The sequence below is a fragment of the Calidris pugnax genome, unplaced genomic scaffold, assembly GCF_001431845.1.
Source record: "Calidris pugnax isolate Ruff unplaced genomic scaffold, ASM143184v1 scaffold8, whole genome shotgun sequence".
Taxonomy (NCBI): domain Eukaryota; kingdom Metazoa; phylum Chordata; class Aves; order Charadriiformes; family Scolopacidae; genus Calidris; species Calidris pugnax.
Window position 1 is genome coordinate 20,160,732 of NW_015090830.1, and position 12,975 is coordinate 20,173,706.

Here is a 12,975-nt window from a genome sequence, read left to right on the forward strand (position 1 = left end):
GGGGGGGGGGGGGGGGGGGGGGGGCGAAGAGGAGGGCGCAGAATGAAAATAAATGCAAGATTAGCAAAAAATTTGTACTTGCCTTGCACCGAGCCAGGAAGGGATTTGTGTACTGTGGGAACGATTATACAGTGATGTTTGCTGGACTGCTGTGGCAGACCAGGGATATTTGAGAAGGTGATCCAGCTCTGCTGGTGGAGCGGAGGGCAGCCTTTCCACTTGGAAACTGGAATTGGGTTGGACACTTTCTGATTAGTCAAAAGGGTTGCTGGCTGTTGTTTGCGATAGCTCAGCTGTTTCCCATGTGACATGGCTGCGTTTCCTCACTTCTTGTCCAAGCTGGTGCTGGAGTTTGGAGTAGAAGGCATTTTGCCAGGGTGTTTCTGTCCAGCTTAGGCTTTTTTTTTTTTTTTTGTTGGACTGGGGAGAGGTTGGGAGGAATCACAACCATGCATGGAGAAATGGTGATGAGAGGAGTGCAAAGGGAAGGCAACATCTCCCCACTTCCCAAGCACAGAAATGACCAGTGCCAATGTGGGAGCTTGTTTGTAGCACCTTATCTTGGCTCAGCCAAGCATCCATCATGAGGTGAGCAAAGAGTTGGGTGGGACTTCCTTGCAAGGTCATTAATACGATCTCCAAATGCTTGAGGGGGAGTCATGCGCGAGCACTGGTTAGGAGCTTTTTTCTCAGGTCTAAGTACTGTGCTGTCCTCCTTTAAACTAGAGAGATGAAAGTCCGGGAGAAGGATATGAAAAATAGATTAGCTTAAATTGAAACCTGGCATCTGGAACACCTCAAACTTTGGCAGACCTCAAGATAATACTTCAAAGTTGTACAGCCCCACAAGATGCAGTGTAATTTTCTGTTTGGTGAAAGTATTACTTGGGAACTCAAGTCAGTCTTGGGTCTTCCTTGTACTGGGTACTGTCACGCAGGCTGGAGGTTAGCTCCTGACTGAGCTGACTCTGAGCCTGTGCTCTCAGAGCTGCTTACATGCCTGTTCTCCATCTTCCCAAATATTTAGCAGTAAATGTTTACCCTGAATTGGTTTTACCACATTGAGCAACAAAGTGTAAATATACCTGAGCCTTACTGAACCTAACTGTCTTTACTCTCCTGAAATGATCCTCTGTATTTTAGAATCATTAATGGCAAAGCAACTTGAACTAGTCTTTTGTTTGTGACAGCATGAAAGGAGCATAATGGCCTAATTGCCCTGAAATTCAAGCGTATGCACGGGCACTTGGAAAGCGCTGGGCTCCCTCAGCTCCCTGCAGTTTGGCAGGTGTATCTGTCTCCTTACTAGACTGTGTCTGGGCACTAGAGAGAAATTTAGCACGTTGGCTTATCGGTGGGTTCACCATTCAGACATTGATGGGGTGATTCCCTGAGTTTAGAGCTCAGAGGCAGAGAATTTCTTTCCAAGGGCAGTGAGTGTGTGTAATTCTCTCCGTAGGATGTGGACCGCTTTCTCTCTTAGCGGTGTACAGGGGAGAAAGCAAGTCAGCCTAGTTCAGTTGTTTTAGCCACGTGCGTCTGGAGCTCATTCTGGAATACGATTAATACATGCCTGCACGTAGATAGGATTTTAGGTTGTAAGATCACTAATTGGTTTCAGTGTTGTTTGCTGCTTGACTGTTGGGGGGTTTTTAATCTAAGGTAAAAAGAACGTCATTATTTTTAGCTTATAACAAAGAAAACCACATTTTCTCTTAAATGTCTTGATATAAAGTAATTTAAACTAAATTTCTGCACAAATCATTTTCAAGAGATTGGCTGTCAAGGACGATTAAAAAAATTGGCACTTCTGCAGGGACCCAATGAGACTTTGCAAATTTAGATTTATTCTCAACGTTAAATGTGGTTGAAGATGTCATTTTTTAAACAGCACTTTTAGAAGTAGTTAGCTTAAAAGTATAGCAATTCAAAGCACAGAGGGAATGATTTTGAAGTGTAAAGTCTTGAAACACAACGCAGAGGTTGACAGTTTCACTACAATTAGAAGCAAGGCAGGCACAACTCCCACTTCTGAAAACTTTCCTATCGCACTGCTTCCTCTCTTGGCCTAGAAAACCTCAAAAAAAAAAACCAAACCAACAACTTTGAGTGGCTTTGCTTATTGACTTAACATAATTATACTCAATAGCATTAGGAGACAGAGCAGAAAGGGCTGCCAAATCTGTCTGTAAAGAATAATCTTTACAGAAAGCTTCACAGAGGTATTTTTTTTCCACATGCTTTCAGTCTCCTGAGAATGCTGCTTTTTTGAGGAAAGCAAGTTTTAGGGTTTGGGTTTTTTTTTATTTTTTTTTTAAACAGGGCTTGTTTTGTTAGGAAACCACTCCCTTCTGCTTCTGCATTTAGACTCGCTGCTAATTGCCTTTTGGTCGATGACATTTTCCATGAATTGCCACATTCTCCCACACTGTTACAACTTCACACTGATTGTGTTGTGTTATGTGGCACTTCTGCCTGCTGCCTTTGGGAGGAGTGGCTGAGGGGGGGATGTGGTGTACCTGGGAAATTGCGATTCATTGCTTTCAGAGACAAGTTTGCTGGAGCAGAGTTTGTAGCTGCTAAGAGACGGCAGAGGCTGTTCCTCCCAGACTAAGGCAGGTGGCTGGGGTAGGTGGGATCAGGAGGGCATCCTGTTACTGCCTCAGTTTAAGCGCTGATTTGCTGTGTGCTGATGATTTTACTTTAAGGGGGCATGGCAAGGTGGTGTGGGGCATGTCAGACTGGTATTTTTCATCCTAGTTGCAAGCTGTAGTGGAAAGCCAACCCTAAACCCTGGTGCCAGAGAGGGTGTGGGAGGGGGCAGTCTTCACGGACACTTCTGGCCCACTGAGCCCCTTGGATTGCCCACCAAGCCCAAGCTGCAAGCACTCTTACTCCCAGGGCCTGGGCACCGCTCAGATTTGTCCTTAGCCCAGCTCTGTCATCTGCAGCAAGACCTTCCAGAGCAGCTGAACATAAGATCATTGCTGAATGAAGCTCCAGTGCTGCCGACACGAGAACTGGCTGTAGCAGAGTTGTTCAGCACAGCTAATCCACTTAAACTGTGGAGCTCATCTGCTGATCTGCAGGGGTGACGGCACTCTTAGGTGGGATCGCTAAAGAGGCTTTGGCTTGAGCTAGAGCTTCGGGGCAATCAAAACCTGCGGCGAGGGCTGAGGATCTGGTTACACTTAGTTGGCCCTGACCCAACCAAACGTGGTTAAAAGTGAGAGGTTAGGTGAGATAAATCCCTCTACTTAAGCCTTGTCTTACTTCGGGAGCTGATCAGCGCATTCAGGTGCTTTTCCAGTCTAACTGCTTTGATCAAAGGTAGGGCTTACTTCATTTCTGAACTGGGATGAGCTTTGCCAGTACAAGCTCTTTTTTTTTAACTGTGATAATTACATCCACACTGCTAGCAGGTAAGGTTTCTGCTTTCATTGTGTTGCTGCATACGAGGGTACAGATCTTTTACAGGTAGAAAAACTGTGATTTCTGATGTAGTAAGTGCAGTTGAGTCCCAGCTGTGGCTATTGGCAGCAGTGCAGGATGAACAGCTGGTGGTGTAACAGGATCTCTGACCACATTACTCTGTTGTCCAGCCTGTGACATGAGGGTTTTTACCTCAAAGGTGTGGTTGAATTGATGCACACCTGACAAGCCAGCAGCAGTGGTGGCTGCAGGCAAGCCCAGTGTGGCCTTTTCTGCCACAGTTGGCAGGGGTGGCTGCAGCCTGCAAGAGCAGGCAGTGGCCACTGCTCCTGCCCTGCTGCCGTTTATCCTGGATAAAACCTTTATTTGTTCAGTTTTATCCTTTTTAGAGGTTGAGAGGAAGGGGGGCAAAGTATGAGGAGAGGTGTGTGTTATACGTACACTGCTGAGTCCTCTGCTGTCCTCCTGGCGGTACTAGAAAGCATCCTCAGAGACTAAAACTTGGTTGTCTTTTGTGAAAAGGGCTTGTAATGTTCTTGCAGACCAATTTCTTCTCTGCAGCTAATCCCTGCTTGCTGCAGGGAGAAGTGCTGTGGCTCCAGTCAATTCTGGTCCCACCCCAAGCCAGTGCAACCAGGGACCACTCTCACCAACCCCGTGCAACCAGTACCCCCAGGTACAGAGATCTGCTCCCTCCTTTCCTTCAACAGCAGAAGGGGGCAGAAATGAAGGCAGGACTCTCTCTAAATTTCAGGAAAGGTGAAGCTGGTCAGTTGTACTAAGGAGAGTACCAGGAAACAGGAGCAGCTGTGTTGCATAGCTTTGGGCAGATCAATTATCCCTTCTCCGGTGAAATTGCCCGTAGCATAAGGTATGAATAATAATACTCAACTTACCTTGCAGGAGTGTTATGGAGTGTGCAGTTAATTTTTAATTTTTTGTACAGTGCTTGTAATATGTAAAACCCTAAATGAATGCTAAGTATTATTGTGATTTAATTTTATTGAGGGCTAAATGTTGGTGACGTGCCCAGCTGAGCATTTGCTGGCAGTGAGCTAGGCAAGTGACCGGCAGCAGGCAATGGACAAAAAAGGAGAACGGGACTAACTTATTCAGTCCTATGTATTTTTTTTTTCTCTGTTACTACTCTACATTTCCCATGAAGCAGATGGAGGTGATCAAAATATCAAATTGGAACTCTCTATTTTAATAGACTCAACTTTTACTGTATAAAAGGCAAATAAAGGTTAATGGCATGAAAATTCGTCTTGTAGGAGGGTGAGAGAGCGGAAGTGCCTCCAGGTGTGCCCTGAATGGTCCTTAAATGATAGCTTTTGGAAACACATCCTACCGGAGTAGGTACCTGGCTGATTTTTCACTGGGGGAGTAGCATGCCCAGGGTGCTGGTTCCTGCACGTTTTGTGCTAGTGCTGATGAAGGTTTTGCATTGCCAACAAAGTTGACTAAAAACATGGAGAGAAATCACTTGGCCAGGGTTGGTACGCCGTGGCAGCAGCACCAGAAGGGGAGTGCGCAGGGGGAGGTGTGGGTGGGTGGGTGCGTGTGTCGGGGGGCTGCTCCTGAGTTTGAAACATGAGTCAGTGCCAGACTCCGACGTGTTTCTGTGTTAGAGCTGCCGGGTGTAAGAGAGGGAGAGACAGCGTGTGTGATTTCTCCAGCTTGCTCTAATTTGGCGTGAAATGGGGGCTTTCCAGTGGTGGGGTTACTCCAAGTGTGATCACACCAGCAGGTTTCACGTGTCACCTCGGCGTGCGTGTGCCTCCCATGCGTTTTGTTACTGCCGCCTCATTCTCGTTAATTTTTATTAGGTGTGAAATGCAAAGGCTTGTCCTAATTACCACTGATAGATGATAGCACAACTGAATAACAATCTTTCAATAATCAGGGCTAACTTCTGCCCATGGATAATTACACACCAGGCTCACTGAAGCTGGTGCATTCCTGGTAGTGAGGAAGGTTTTGGCCCACACTTTCTTTGCGTGCATTAATTCACCATCCTAGCTCTGTGACAGTATCCTGAGAAACAGGTTCAAAGGTCAGCGAAGCAGAGAAGGATCTTTCCAGTGTCTTTTTTTTTTTTTAGTTTTGGGCCAAAGTCTGCATCCTACTCTTGTTCTCATTGCATCTGAAAATATCGCTTGGCCCTGGATTTTCTCAAGGTTTTTTTTCTTCCTCGGGTCTAAAAGCTGCCGTGGTCGCTTACTGAAACATAGTGACAGCATCAACTCCACATTTAAGTTCTTGTTTAGTGGTGTTTCTGAAAATATCAATCACTGCAAGAAAACAAATGGTAGAGATGCAGCATATGTTGCACATAATGATATTTTATTGCCTTTTAAAAGAAATTACAGTATAAAATTCAGGGGGCAAATCTCAAATTCTGTGAAATTCATGGTGCAGTGCCAGTTTATTTGAAAGAACCGTACATTTGTCCCTAAATCTTATAGGTCCTTAGCTACAATTTGCTTTCTTGCATGCCACTCACCTTTAAGATGATACCTTTTTGGCATTATTAATTATCATTATTGTTGTTGCTGTTATTATTCCAGGAGATCTGTATGGGAGGAACGCTGAAATCTGGATTAAAAATAGCGTTTTCATGTCCTCCCACTCACTGTACTTCGTGCACAGAATGCCTTTTATAAATGCAGACTTGCTGCTTGGCTAGATAAAAGAAGCTGTCACTTCATTTCCATAACGAAGTCGTTCCCAGGAGAATTTCATTGTTTTAGCAATAAAATTTTTCTAAAAGGCCTTTTATTTTGCCTGAGAAGGGTAACAGAAATGAACTTCTGACTGGTTATTCCACAGAACAATTAGGAGAAAGCAGGACTGTCTTGATTTGATACAAGGAGATTTGTATGTGTATGAATTCCCTTTCATGTAAGATGAGAATGCATTCCTAACTGAAAACACCCCCCCAACCTTACACAAAATCATAAATATGTTTTTCCCTTGCTCGCAGAGACATCACACATCTTCATCAGCGTTGTCCTGAATAAATTTGGTCGTATCCTTAAGTTCTGCCCTTTTTCAAAAGGCACTTGCATGGCTTCTGATTCAGATGCTTTCCTGAATTAAAGGCAGTTGTGGATAATCGTTGCCAATTATTGCAGTGCATTAATTTTGTTACCAGGTAATGTTCTTATTCCTGGAGAAGAATGATCTCTGTATGTTGTACTGGGGTTGAGCACTTGCTGAAGCGGGGACTGTGCTTTTGCTGTTGAGCCCAGTGGCAGGCCTGGTCCCCCCCTGCCTGCATGCAGGATGCTTCCACGGGCTCTCTTGCCACTTCTGCGGCATTTCTCACCCCTTTTCTCAGCCAGTCTGTGTCCCATGCCAGCGTGACGATCCTTTCCTCTGAATGCTGAATGTGCCAAAGCACGTCAGAATTAGACCATCAAAGAAGCGCTGATAAAGAAAGCATATACAGTAAGCAAAATGTCTTATGGCTTGGGTTTAGGTCTCTCCTTTTTTTTTTCCTTTTTTTTTGGGGGGTATGTCTCATTTGCCACACGTTTTGAGCCATTTTTCAGTTTTACTAAGTATGAATCGACACAATTTACCACTTCAGTCACTGTAGACAGCCGACTACTAGGTAGTAGTAGGTAGACGTAATCAAGAACAAAAGGGAAGAGAATAAAAACATTTTCTTCGTATTCAGGAAAGCCTTTATAGATTTGGCATCACACTTAAAATTGCATTGTATTGAAGAAATGCAACAATTTCGGAAATTATTATTTATAGGAAGGTTTGTGAATTCAGGATGTGATATTCTGACTCACCCAACAGCAAACATGTTTGCACTCCGGCTGGTATGACTCATGCTGGCATTTGTCTTTTCGTGTGGCAATTGTTTTAGCCCTCTGCTTGGTGCACGATGAATGAAAGGGCTGAGGTCCCCCGTTGCAGATTTACTACGTGCAGCCACGCTGGGAAATCACAGGCTCAGCTGTAGAGTATTTCCTGTAACGCGCACACACATGCACGCACATGCACACACACACACACACACACATGCATGCGCACCCACCCAAGTAATGCTGTACTTTTAAAGACTACATTCATAGAAAGGAAATGCATAATTACACTGCTGGCTTTTGCACCACATAAAGCAGCCCACATCAAAAGGTGTTTGCCATTAATGTTTCAACAGGTAATCTCTGGATTTATTGCCAAGCCATGTTCCTGTTACTTAGCGCTCGGTGTTGAAATCGTTGAAATCTTTGTTGTAAGCTAGCATAGTCATCTTAATCCTGAAAAAAAAAAAAAAAAAAAAAAAAAAAATTAGTCAATAGCGCCTTTGTTTTCCAGCACTGTGTTTCACGTTGCATCAGCAGCGCAGAAGACGTGGCCGCGCTGGAAGCGGGGAGAAGGTTAAGGGTGGGTTCTGGTCTGATTTCCTAAGGAAGCGAGGCTCATGTGGTGGCATTGTTTGTGTCTGTGTGTGCATCCCTGGCCTGGCGTCTTGTGTTACTTGGGGTCCTCCCTAGCCCAACCTGCTGCACGGGGAGAGGCGACGGGGAAGCTGCTGCCTGAAAGCTTTGTGTAAGTAGGCAGCCGAAAAGCTGTGGGAACCTGTGGCTGAGCCCAGTGAGGCAAAAGCCACGGCCCCAGCTCAGATCTTGCTGGCAGCAGGGAATTGGTACGATGGGCATCCACTGGGACTAATCCTGACACCTTTCTGCTGGTATTTGTTAGTGCTAGAACCCACAGAGCTATCTTCTTCAGGTGGCTTATCTTTGGCTTGTTAAGGTATTGCAAATAAACATAACCTCCCACATTGGTTTTGGTGCTTCTACCCTTTGGGAGTCACAGCATTTGCATTCCCCCTTCACCACTGTCTGTTTGCAGGAGAGCGGTGGCCATGGTCTGTGAGATGTTTGTACGTTTAAAGAAGCCCTGGCCCTTGAGCTTCTTCTCATCTGTAACAAGTTACAAGGGTGCTGTAGTTCTTCAAATATGCAGGAGGCTCATTGTCTCCACTCAGGGCTGAGTTGCATTTTTTGCATAATAGCTCCCACAAAAGAAAAAGAGAAATATTTATGTCATGTAACAGAAACATCCAGAGTGGTTATTTTTATTGCTTCTATCTGTTCAACATTACTGGCTCTGAGCCTGAATTATTATGGACCATTTGAATTCTTTTTCCAATTTCTTCTACTCAGAAGACCTGTAGGAATGACTGTATTACAAACAGGCAGGCAATAGAATTGTTTTTACTTAAAACCCCTGTGTGAGAGTGAAGAAAGTTGGCATCCTAAGAGAAATGTAAATGAGTGTTGAAATCCCCCCTCCTCCCTCCTGCTATTCCTGCTTTGATAGCCATGAGAATATGGCAAATAGGGGATGCTGATGTTAATGGGATGATGGATTTTTGTTTTTAAAAAAGTCATTGACATGATAGGAGGTTTTTGCAAGGTATTTTTCATCTTCCAGTTCTGTACTATTGCTTTTTAGACAAAACAGCCTAGACATGCTGCTGTTACTTTTTTTTCTTTAATCTGATGTCACTGTACATTGCACCCACTGCCAGCCTCCTTACTGCCTCTTTTAATGCCTTACGCCGCACTCTCTTTGTGGGCAAAATCTCGTAGAGCTTCGAAATGAAGCACAGTTAAGTGAAGCACAGGGCTAAGCACAGTTTAACCTGAAATCTTCTTGGAAAAACTGGGTATTGCTGAAGTAGGAATAACGAGTATGGTTGTGGTTGCTGTTTGTGTAAAGGTGATGTCTCAGAGGTGCTAATCAGAGTTGTATTTGTATTGTTATTAGGCGTCATGTGAACAGAGAGTCTGAGTTCGAGCTGGCATGCATATTTTGGTATTTACAACTGTCCCTGTGGTGATGAACTTTCATCTATTTTCTAATCATTTGTTTGAAGGTGTTGGGGTGAGGGAATAGGTAACAAGAGCAGTGGGGACTGCTCTGAGAACAAAGTTGTTTCCATGGTTTTCAGATAACAGGTTTTTAAGGACTGGTATTCTCTGAATAGGGCAGAGAAAGCCCATTTCCAGTCCACTTGCACAGGTTGATGCTAAAACCAGGGGCGGTTTACGTGAACCTTAAGTTGGGAAAAATACCTGCTGTGGATAAAATAAAGATGAATAATGTTTTTTTAGATTAAGTCTTGGGAAACTGATTTCTAGATGACTCACAGTTCATGTTAGTTGTGCAGAATCAGTGATCATCCTCAGTAGTGGCTGCTGCACTGGAGGGTGCGAACTGCATCCTTACCTCTTCAGCCCCATGTATGTGCTGGTCCTATCTGTCTGCTTTTTGCAGACAGATGTTCCCATCCTGCAGCACTCATTTTCCCAGTGAGTAAGCACTTGCACTGGAAATACACCCAAGAAAGATGCACCGGGCTGGGGGGGTCCATGGGTGTATCCACAGAGCTGGGGAGGGTAACGTATATCTTCTTCACCCTACTACAAATTGCAGATGGATTGCTTCTTTGCCTAGCCCCATGATCTGCATGCTGTTTTTCTGGTTTAGGACCTGCAGGATATGCAAAGTGCTGACAACTTGATTTACTATTCCCTTACACCCAGATACAGTTATTCGCCATACACAACGTGGGTGTAACACCTTGTGAAGCTGGGCATTTCACTATGGATCATATGCAAAGCCATAGGAAGTGCTTGCTTGTGTGACAAAGGTGTGGAGAATCAAGCTTCAGATGAGGAATAGATGGTAAACAGAAATCAGAGTGATCGCCTGCCTATTTTATGCAGGCAAAATCTCTTTTGTACTAAGGTGATGCTCCTTCACCATAGCCTTAAAGTAGGCATAATTGTGATTTAAGTCTTTTTTACACTAGAAGAACAATTACTGTAAGGATGACTCAGCCCCATCAGGAGCAGCCTTTGTACACTAGACAAAATGCCAGGAGATTTTCAGATAGGTAAAGTTTGGCTTGGCTGGTGTAGAGCAGCTTTTATCAACTTGGAATCTAAAAGGTAGTTAATTCTTGGTTGCTTTGTGGGTTGTTTTTTTTCATTTCCATTAGAATCATTTCTCTGTGTGTAAAATCAGCTAAACCAGTTGAAAATCATTTAGAAGCTTTTTCCTGACTTGATAGATGATATGCACATTAGGTAATTGAAATCGCACACGCTCCAGGAAGATAGAGCCTCGCCTTTCCCATTTGCGGTGGGGCAGGATTGAACCTGTCTAAAACTATTTCATGCATAGGGAGAATAAAGGAGGAAATGAATTACGGTTTTATTTGAGTTGAAGGATTAGTTGTGGGATAATAGCGAACAACGAAACAACTTGGAAACAATGTTGCCGTCTCTTAAACAGTTTTATTAGCTTATGCTGATTTGTGAATTAGGAAAACCAAATTACGTGATGCAAGAGAGCAGGGAATGGCAATTAAAAACCTGCAGGAAAGGACTAGAAAAACTGTGATCTCTCACTGCCTGCTCTTCAAAGCAAGATGGAGAGCATGACCTTTTCTTGGAATAAATACAGGGTATTGCACAGAGCTGACTTCTGGTTTTTAGTTTTGCCAATTTGCAGTTGCTTGCTTGTACTATGGTTCTTATTTGTTGATTGCCCTGGGGTCCAATTTTAGTAGCTAAATACTCCCAAGAAGTACTTCCATGTTCTTTGATTTGAGGTCTGTTCATCTCTCAATTACACTTCTAATCTGTCAACTCAATGTACTTTTCAGCACTCAAAGGCAGGGCTGTGCTGCGGTATTTGAATAACCATAATGCTGTGGGACCATGAAAAACAGCTTCCTTGCGTAACATTTCCCTTTTAGAGCTGAGATGTGATCGGTAACCGCGTATGTGATAATGATTCATTGATCATGTTGAGACTTCAGTTGCAAAGCCTGGATGAAACCTACTTAGACAGCAAACAGGCCTTCCTTGTTGTTCCCAAGTTATTACTCTTTTGCACGTTCCAAGAAGAGCATGTCATCACAGCCTGTCACATCTGCATAGCAAAAGGATCGTCCCAATTAGGGAATGAGTGCTCTGCTCTTAAAGCAAGGATTGTGCTTCAGGAAGCAGCATATCTCCCTGTGCATCCTGAAGTTTGTGCCACGCTCTCTTTAAATCTTAAGCATAAAAACGTCTGGAAACAGTCACAGGCAGACGTGCCTTGCCCCTCGCAGAAAGAAGTGCCTACGGGTAAGGTCAAGTGAGCAAGTTGTAGCAGATTAAACTGGCTTGTGAATTTACAGTGCATCATCCGCTCCGTAATAACTGGCTGTGTGCGTGGTGCACCCTACAGTAAATACAAGGTCTCTTGCCCTTTTTTCCCTGAGGGGTAGGCTGCCTTGCTTCATGTCATCCTTCCTGTGGAAGAGAAGCGCTCGGAGAAGGAAATCTGCCACAGAGCATCACCGCGCCGTATCGCACAGATGCTGCTGTGACTTGTCCCTGTGCCCCTGCACTGGCAAGGGTCTGCAAGACAAATTCCAGGCTGATAGGAAGATAACTGCACAGTTAGCACGCAACGCTTGCGCCTGTTTTGGCAACCAGAGCCTTGTTTGGCTTGAACAGAACCAAAAATCCTACTCCTGCCAGGTGGAGTTAGTGGAAGGGCTTGCACTGAGCACGGTGGGTTTCAGCCCAGCATTACGCAGAGCTCGCTGTGCAGGGAGGCTCAGAGGTGTCCATGCAAGCAGGAGCTGCAAAATCTGGTATGAGAGACAAGGTGCGCCTGCAGTAAACTTCCCTGCGCTTACTAAAAATAGTTGGAAGCCATCTAATTTTGGCAGAAATGTTAAATATTTTCTCATAGTGCTTTGGAATCCATTTTCAAGCTCCCCTGAATGTTGAATGGCAAGAGATGGGTGTTGAGTGATTTTTTTTTTAATGAAGATTAAAAAGTAGAGTTCTTAGGAGATTTTTGGATTGCCAGATTATTGGGGAAGAAAACAAATAATTTTGAAAATGCTGAAATGTTTCATATTTACACTTAGAAATGAAAAGTTAACACTTAGAAACAAAATGTTTTGAGTATTTTGAGCTTGAGATGGTTTTTTCAATCTTGAGATAAACTTAGTTTAAAGAAGAATTAAGTGACTTGAAAATAAATTAGTTTGGGTTAAGCAAAATGCTGAGGGTTGTCTTAAAATCGGGTTTGGGGTTTTTTTTCTCTTTTTGGTCTGCTTTCTAAAGTTAAAAAGCTTGTGAGATCATGTCAGGTAGTGTGCTCTCTGTCAGATAAGCAGCAAAGTCCCGTTTTAGTAGAGGAGAGAAGCCATTGACCAAAGTCCTGGAAGTGTAACCGGGGCCTCTGGGTATCTGAAGGATTTTGAGGTTGCATTGCCTCTGTCACAGAGGAGCTGTACTCCCGGTTCAGAGTTTCTTAGGCTGGGAAGACTTTTGTAAAACATGTTTTGCATTGCTGCAATCCATCAGGGAGGGGACAAAGACACGTGTAACTGAAATTACTGGTCATCATCATCATCATCATTGTGAGTGTGCCTTGCAGAGTCCCAACCAGCTGGACGCTGGTTGACAGATGCTGTTCTGTAAGGACTTAGCCTCAGCCAGT

At 44.1% G+C, this 12,975-nt stretch overlaps 1 protein-coding gene across 2 annotated transcripts in view; it reads left to right on the forward strand.

The window, feature by feature from the left end:
- ATXN1 (ataxin 1) overlaps positions 1–12,975 on the forward strand; it is a 221,720-nt gene that overhangs the window by 122,076 nt on the left and 86,669 nt on the right. The gene's annotated exons all lie outside the window — the stretch shown is intronic.